Below are 8902 nucleotides of genomic sequence, written 5' to 3'. Positions count from 1 at the left end.
AAAACAATTTCCGCTACATTGTGTGGGAGCGGCCAGCCTATACATTCCTTACACATAGCACTCAGTTTCACAAATTTTCACAGGGAGACAGCTAACGCCAAACGCCAATGCTACAGGTTTCTGGATTGGTCGCCTTAAATGAAATGTCATTCTCCCGTTGTAGAAGAGCAATGCTGATTGGCAGACGGTATTTCTGACTCCTTGAGCTGAAGGAATAATGGAAGATAAACCCCCTCATGTCTGGCATGGAGAGGCGCCATTCCATTGTCGCTCTTGTAGCGAGGAACAAGTCTCTCCTCAGTACTTCACTGGGAGAGCACCTCTGTCGAGAACAAATCGAAGTGCTACTCTATATCGAGTCCTTGTGATTAAGCATTGTTCACTACGTTGGCCAACGCACTTAACCTTTGCAAGCAATCTCATGGCAAAGGCAGCATGGCCTCAATCTTTTCTGTAGTGATTCCACTGCCAGCACATTAGACGATACGAAAGTGTATTAATTTTCGCCCCGACAGGGACTTGAACCCAGGACCCTTTGGTTGAAAACCTAACGCTCTACCGACTGAGCTATCCGCACCCATGCACGAGCATTGTCATACAGCTGCGTCATGTGCGGGTGATTCGCATGTCGTAATTGCTGGCTTATGTCTCCAACGTACCCTCATGTCTGGCATGGAGAGGCGCCATTCCATTGTCGCTCTTGGAGCGAGGAACAAGTCTCTCCTCAGTACTTCACAGGGAGAGCACCTCTGTCGAGAGCAAATCGAAGTGCTACTCTATATCGAGTCCCTGTGATTAAGCATTGTTGACTGTGTTGGCCGACATACTTATTGTGTGGTGTGAATCGACAGAGTTAGAGCTAAACGCCTGCGAGCGAATTTTGAGGGGCATCGCGGTGGACTGGTTATCTGACCGGTGTACCACGCCAATAGTTACACTAGTGGCGAATAGGAGTCCTTGACTTCATCAAGGCATAGGGAGAGTTTGATTGACGAAAGTCAATCCAGATAGAACGAGAGATATCTTATTTGTCAGCAGCGAGCGGCGCAGACAGCAGTCATCGCAGCTTATGGTATTGTGTGCTACCGCTGTTGCAAGCCACATGTTCGCTCCACAACAGTACACTTCAATGCATTTCACACGCTGCAGCCTGAACTGTACCTAGCAACATTCTAAAGGATAATTATTCAAGTTGAGTAGGCGCACCTCTCAGCCATTCTGCCAGGTCAACAACAATCTTTGTATATAAATTTCATTAGCGAATCCTATCCTTGAGAGGTAACTTCACATTCCGAAAAGAACCAGGATATAACTTGTTCAATTCATAACTAAAAGTGCCATTGTGAATTCTCAGAATTTTTGCAAAATAAATAATAAATTTCGTTAGTTTCATATTTTTCTTGCACTGACTAGCACTACTCCAGTACCCATGTATCCCATTAGTTACGCAAGAAGTTTTGTGAATTTTTGTGTCATTTTCTTACAGCAGACGACTCCAGAAGATATTTATTGCTGAATGTTTTTCAAGCATTTCTCTTTACAACGGTAGGAGCGTGTAGTAGTGTGTGGGTGGAAATTGCATCTTGCAGGAGCCACAGGGTAAAGGGTACATCTCAGATTAATCGGTTGCGCAGAATAACAGAATAACAGATCAACTCCACACCTCAGAATACGACAAAGTTTTCCAATCTCTTTCATGATGCCTCCTCTTGGGTTGGAAGAAGCATGATATGTGGAGATAAAAATACACTCCTGGAAATGGAAAAAAGAACACATTGACACTGGTGTGTCAGACCCACCATACTTGCTCCGGACACTGCGAGAGGGCTGTACAAGCAATGATCACACGCACGGCACAGCGGACACACCAGGAACCGCGGTATTGGCCGTCGAATGGCGCTAGCTGCGCAGCATTTGTGCACCACCGCCGTCAGTGTCAGCCAGTTTGCCGTGGCATACGGAGCTCCATCGCAGTCTTTAACACTGGTAGCATGCCGCGACAGCGTGGACGTGGACCGTATGTGCAGTTGACGGACTTTGAGCGAGGGTGTATAGTGGGCATGCGGGAGGCCGGGTGGACGTACCGCCGAATTGCTCAACACGTGGGGCGTGAGGTCTCCACAGTACATCGATGTTGTCGCCAGTGGTCGGCGGAAGGTGCACGTGCCCGTCGACCTGGGACCGGACCGCAGCGACGCACGGATGCACGCCAAGACCGTAGGATCCTACGCAGTGCCGTAGGGGACCGCACCGCCACTTCCCAGCAAATTAGGGACACTGTTGCTCCTGGGGTATCGGCGAGGACCATTCGCAACCGTCTCCATGAAGCTGGGCTACGGTCCCGCACACCGTTAGGCCGTCTTCCGCTCACGCCCCAACATCGTGCAGCCCGCCTCCAGTGGTGTCGCGACAGGCGTGAATGGAGGGACGAATGGAGACGTGTCGTCTTCAGCGATGAGAGTCGCTTCTGCCTTGGTGCCAATGATGGTCGTATGCGTGTTTGGCGCCGTGCAGGTGAGCGCCACAATCAGGACTGCATACGACCGAGGCACACAGGGCCAACACCCGGCTTCATGGTGTGGCGAGCGATCTCCTACACTGGCCGTACACCTCTGGTGATCGTCGAGGGGACACTGAATAGTGCACGGTACATCCAAACCGTCATCGAACCCATCGTTCTACCATTCCTAGACCGGCAAGGGAACTTGCTGTTCCAACAGGACAATGCACGTCCGCATGTATCCCGTGCCACCCAACGTGCTCTAGAAGGTGTACGTCAACTACCCTGGCCAGCAAGATCTCCGGATCTGTCCCCCATTGAGCATGTTTGGGACTGGATGAAGCGTCGTCTCACGCGGTCTGCACGTCCAGCACGAACGCTGGTCCAACTGAGACGTCAGGTGGAAATGGCATGGCAAGCCGTTCCACAGGACTACATCCAGCATCTCTACGATCGTCTCCATGGGAGAATAGCAGCCTGCATTGCTGCGAAAGTTGGATATACACTGTACTAGTGCCGACATTGTGCATGCTCTGTTGCCTGTGTCTATGTGCCTGTGGTTCTGTCAGTGTGATCATGTGATGCATGTGACCCCAGGAATGTGTCAATAAAGTTTCCCCTTCCTGGGACAATGAATTCACGGTGTTCGTATTTCAATTTCCAGGAGTGTAGGTGTAATATTTCTAGCTTGCAGTGTGCGTTTCCTAAATACTGATCAAAAATGAGGTCCATTGTCGGAGATTGCCTTCTGAACGTCTCCATCATGAGTTAAAAAATGTTTAATAAAAGCATTAGAAACAGTTTTAGCTGTGGCTTTTCGTAACAGGGTAAAATATACAAATTTCGAAGTTTGTTCCACACTAACGAATATGTAACAGAAACCTTTAGTAGTTCTTGGAGGATCGAAATAGATCAGCAGCTGCCATAGGTCTTAATTTCATGTGTACAATGGGATACTGAGGGGCGGTGTGAGATCCTGTAGAAGATTGAGTTTTTCGGCAAATTTTTCGTCTCTAAGACTCGCCGGATGCGCTTTTTCGTATTGGTGAATTAACAGTTCTGTTTTAGAATCAGAAAGTATTTGCTAGCACCATAATGGGTGTAACTCAAGCGTGTATACCAGATTAATTTATTGAACAATTCTTCCAGTAAGTAGAGAGCCCAATTACCGCTGTCAGGGCGAGCGCGTCGAAACAGAGTATTATTGTGCACGGGGTAGTAAGTTCTGATGTTGTCTGGCTCGTGTCACGCCACAGAAGTTTGATGTCTTTGCAGACGTCTTTGCTCTCTGGCGACGACTTTTAATGATGCTAAAATAAAATTTTCAAAACCTATCTGTTTAATGTAAAGAAGGCTGAAATTGTTTTGACAGAAATTAGCGGCGATTTCTTGCTGGTTACCATACAGGGAGCGTGACAGCGCATCTGCAATAGTATTCTGGGTCCATGAGGATGTGGATAAGCGTAAAATCAAATTCCTGCCAATAAATTTTAGCTGGTAAAAGAAATTGAAAAGCTCTGTGACCCGTGTAAACTGTTGTGTGTCTGCTGTAGAGAGAGTGACGAAACAACAGATAATGTCTGAGTTCGGTGCTAGAATAATTTCTCTCATCTGATGTGTGGATGCGACTAGCAAAGACGATGTTTTTCTTAACTGTTGTACCATTTTACTCTATTTTCCTTTCTGTAGCAATCGGACATTCTTTGTCGGGTCAGGATGTGATAAGAGTGGAGCGTCAAGTAAAGCACTTTTTAGATTGAGAAACTCGGAACGCGCTTGCTCATCCCACGACCAGACAGTGTTTTTAACACTAAGATGAGACAATCTATAGGTATCTAGTGCTGAGTGGTGTATGAAACGGCGAAGAAATTTGATCAAACCGAGGGAGCTGCGAAGTTGTTTTCTTGTAGACGGAACTGAAATTTCACGGATGGCTTGAAGTTTGTCGGGATGGGGCGTGATGCCGTTAGCCGAAATTACGCGAGCTGGAAATTTAATGGAAGCCTTCCCAAAATGAGGTTTAGGGTAACACCTTCTGTGAGAAAAGCTTGCAACAGCATGCGAAGAACAGAATTATGGTCCGACCAAGAAAGTGCTGCAATTAGAATGTCGATGTATGTGGTGATTCTGTCCTCTAATTCATTTAGAAGAATAGTGTTCATCGCACAGATGAATGCGGCGGAGCGAATTGTTCAAACAATAGGCAATATACCAAATTGGTAGCAATTGCCGAAACATAGGAAAAGAGTGTATTTTCAGCAGTTAGGATGCATTTGAATTTGCGAGAATCCCGATTGTAGGTCAAAAGTAGAATAGATTGACGTTCCGTGAAATTTTTGCAAGAGCTCTCCGAGCGTTTGCTGAAGATCGGTTCCAGTAACGATGATTTCGTTGATCTGACATGAATCCGACACAAGACGAAGTGAGCCATCTTTCTTGTTAACAGTGTGAAGATGGTTAATATACTGACTAACGGTTGGTTCAATGATACCTTGGTCTAACCTAGCCTAAAGTTCTTGCTTGACTTGATCTCTGTAGATGAACGGAATGGAATAATGTTTTCCCTTAAATGTATCGTGCGGTTTTACTTGGAATTCGTAAACAAAACTGGATATATTTCCTGGTACATTGTTAAACACTTCTGTAAAAGGATATTCTGCAACTGTTGGCGCTCATCGTAGGTCGAAACTTTACTTTCATTTACCTCACTGTTGATCGTCTGCACAACGTCATAGTCAAATTCATCAGGCATGTTGTTACTATGGAAATACATGGAAATACGTGTCGCCAAAAGAATGTTGTCTGTCAGTTAGTATTCTTACATGCTGAAATGACCTCTTCTCTGTTAATGTCTTGCTCCTCAGCTGACAAAGTATTCTGGAAAGTGACAGCTAACTGTTGCGTATCAGATTTCAATATAGGCAATGACTTCTTAAAGTTAATAACAGCGTCATGTTCGACAAGGAAATCCATTCCAACGATGTTGTCGGTACTTAAAAGGGAAATGATCCAGCGATTAGCATCAACTGTGTGATCAGGAAGTGTAAAAGATGAGTGGGTTTGCTGTTTCACATCTACTCCTTTGTTAGAGATTGCGCTTCGAACTTTCGCTTTACCAAGTGGAAACGTAGGACAGGTATTGTCGGCGTTACATTTCTGAAATGCTGTTTCATTTATCACTGGTACAGGTGAACCAGAGTCGACCACTGCAGAAAATAAATACAAGCCAAATTTAATCTCAGCTATAGGAACAGAAATATTCTTTTGAGTTTCGTGTCTCTTTTGTAATAGTGTGTCTCTAATGTCGTCGAAATTTATAACGTTTTGTTGAACGGTATCATGTTTAGCAGAATGACATAGTGGGTTTTTCGACTCAACAGCGTCCGTAGTTTCTAGTCATGCATTACGTATGGGCTGATAGGTAGCAGAAGATTGGTGTGACAGTTCAATTATTTGTACTGTAAGGTTGTGTTGGTCTGCAAAATGCTGCGATGGGTGGGAACGAACGCCAGGTTCATTAAGAATGAACTGAGGCTGCTGAGGCTGAGTCTGATGAAAGCTGTTGTTGCCGAAATTACGATTAAATTGGTGGTTATTTTCTTTATGTTTGTGGTTAAAATTACTATGACGTTGATCGTTTAGATGTGACTGCGACCATTGGCTTTTGTGGGAGAAATTATTCTCCTGTGGTTGTGTAAAATTATTAGACTGGGCTGCCCGACCCCGGTAGTACCGGCACGGTGGCTCAGCGTGTTCGGTCAAAAGGCTTAGCCAGCCTCTGTAACAAAAAACTGAGTGAACAACCAGAACGGGTCTCATAGGACGTCCGCCACGAACAAATTCGACGAACAATATAGAAGAAAATCATATATGGTAGCTGAGTGGTCAGCGTGACCCAATGTCAATCCTAAGGGCCCGGGTTCGATTACCGGCTGGGCTGAAGATTTTCTCCGCTCAGAACTGCATGTTGTCTTAATCATCATCACTTCATCCCAGTCGACGCGCAAGTCGCCGAAGTGGCGTCGGATCGAAAGACTTGCACCCGGCCAAAGGGAGACCCTAGTCACACGACATTCGTTTTTTATTAGTCTGGGCTCTGCTGGCAAAGCCGGGCGGTGGCACATTGGCCTTCGCTTGAGCTTTTAGACCGTATTGTTGTTGAATATTTACGGGCTGAGGCGGCTACGGCAAGAATCGCGGCTTAAAACTGTGACTGTTCCAGTCGAAATTCTGATTTGTTCCTGCTGTTGAACTACTGGTTTTCAAAATGTTGTCTCTTATTAAAATGTCCATTAAAATCGTTATCAGAACCAAATATTTCACTTCTCTTGTTATGGAATGGGTGAAATTGCTCGTTGCAACTGTTGTGTTGGCAGAAGAGCCAACACCGTGCTACTAGAGGAGGCCGAAATGCACGCGTTTTAGCTCACGCAGGCTGGTGTGAGGAGCGAAGAACTACACTGACGTGATGTCTGTAACATGACAAGAAATTAGAATTCAGAAAGCGGACGGAATTAGTTTCACACTTAACTTTAATCCATTAATGATGAACGTCGCTCTTGACGGTACATGATTCACAACATTATCTGTTCAGATTATAGTAACTGAATACGGCGCCTTGCTAGGTCGTAGCAAATGACGTAGCTGAAGGCTATGCTAAGCTGTCGTCTCGCCAATGAGAGCGTAAGTAGTCAGTGAACCTTCGCTAGCAAAGTCGGCTGTACGACTGGGGCGAGTGATAGGTAGTCTCTCTAGACTAGACCTGCCGTGTGTCGGCGCTCGGTCTTCAGTCACTGATAGCGTACTACCGGACCGCGGCCGATTTAAAAGCTACCACCTAGCAAGTGTGGTGTCTGGCTGTGACACCACAGTAACCCAAGGAGCTGTTACCTTGATTGCTGTTAGTAAAGTTCTTATTAACAAACGAGTAGTCCAATTTCTGAATTTCTAATAATTGTAATAAGTCCCTGAATGGCGAATTACTTTCCTTTTACTATCCAGTGAGAATGGAAACTCGTAATGAGAGCGGAAGTTTTGATATGCATAAGTGTATGAGCGCAGATTTGCTACGCGGTTCGGTCAGGTACCGGTTTTGCTGGACCGTATACTGAAAAAACTGGGTGATAGTGGGAAGACTGGAGTTTCAAAACATATTTTAAAAAACGTCGTGTTACGACTCAAACTGTGCGCAATAGGCTGCATGATGCGCATCTTCACTCCCGACGTCCATGGCGAGGTCCATCTTTGCAACCACGACATCATGTAGCGTTATACAGAAGGGTCCAACAGCATGTGGAATGGAGCGCTCAGGACTGGCATCACGTTTTCTTCACCGATGAGCGTGGCATATGCCTTTAACCAGACAATCGTCGCAGACGTGTTTGGAGGCAACCCGACCAGGCTGAACGCCTTTGACACACTGTCCAGCAGGGCAGCGAGGTGGAGGTTCCCTGCTGTTTTGGGGTGGCATTATGTGGGGCCGACTTACGCCGCTGGTGGTCACGGAAGGTCCTGTAACGGCTGTATGATACGTGAATGCCACCCTCCGACCGATAGTGTAACCATATCGGCAGCATAATGGCGACGCATTCGACTTCACGGACGACAATTCGCGCCTCCAACGTGCAAATCTTGTGAATTACTTCCTTCAGTTTAACGACATCGCTCGACTAGAGAGGCCAGCATGTTACCCAGACGTGAACCCTATCGAACATGCCTGGGATAGATTGAAAAGGGGAGTTTGTGGACGACGTGACCCACCAACCATTCTGAGGGATCTACGCCGAATCGACGTTGAGGAGTAGGACAATCTGGACCAACGGTTCCTTGATGAACTTGTGGATAGTATGCCACGATGAATACACACATGCATCAATGGAAGAGGACGTGCTACTGGGTATTAGAAGTACCGGTGTGTACAGAAATCAGGACCACCACCTCTGAAGGTCTTGCTGTATGGTGGTAAAACATGCAATGTGTGGTTTTCATAAGCAATAAAAGGACGGAAATGATGTTTATTTTGATCTCTGTCCAATTTTCTGTAAAGGTTCAACAATTTTCGGAACCGAGGTGATGCAAAACTTGTCTTGATGTGTGTACTTTGAAAAGCGAATGAAAATCTTTTGACTGATAAGTGAAAACATTTAAGAAAAATCCAACGTCTTTCGAAAACGTATGACCTGAACAGCATGCCGGTACTGATTGTGGTGAATTACTAACACAGATGTTTCTGTCAAATTATATTCCAAAACATCTCAAAATTGAAATTACATTACTCACCAAAAATTACTTCGTTTTTACTAATTGATTGACAAACAATGAGATTTATACAGCAAGTATTACCTAGCCTCAGTAAAAAAGCATAAATCCAGATCATCAAATTACATATTCCTGTGTTAACAA

General features: G+C 45.5%; 1 non-coding gene across 1 annotated transcript; it reads right to left on the bottom strand.

The window, feature by feature from the left end:
- Positions 1 to 504: 504 nt before the first annotated feature.
- Positions 505 to 577, bottom strand: Trnae-uuc (transfer RNA glutamic acid (anticodon UUC)). The gene has a single exon. It is a non-coding gene; the product is annotated as a tRNA-Glu (tRNA).
- Between the last annotated feature and the right edge of the window lie 8325 nt (positions 578 to 8902).

Source organism: Schistocerca gregaria, chromosome 8 (assembly GCF_023897955.1).
Source record: "Schistocerca gregaria isolate iqSchGreg1 chromosome 8, iqSchGreg1.2, whole genome shotgun sequence".
NCBI lineage: Eukaryota > Metazoa > Arthropoda > Insecta > Orthoptera > Acrididae > Schistocerca > Schistocerca gregaria.
The sequence above is the reverse complement of the archived record's forward strand: the minus strand, read 5'-3'. Positions and strand labels throughout refer to the sequence as shown.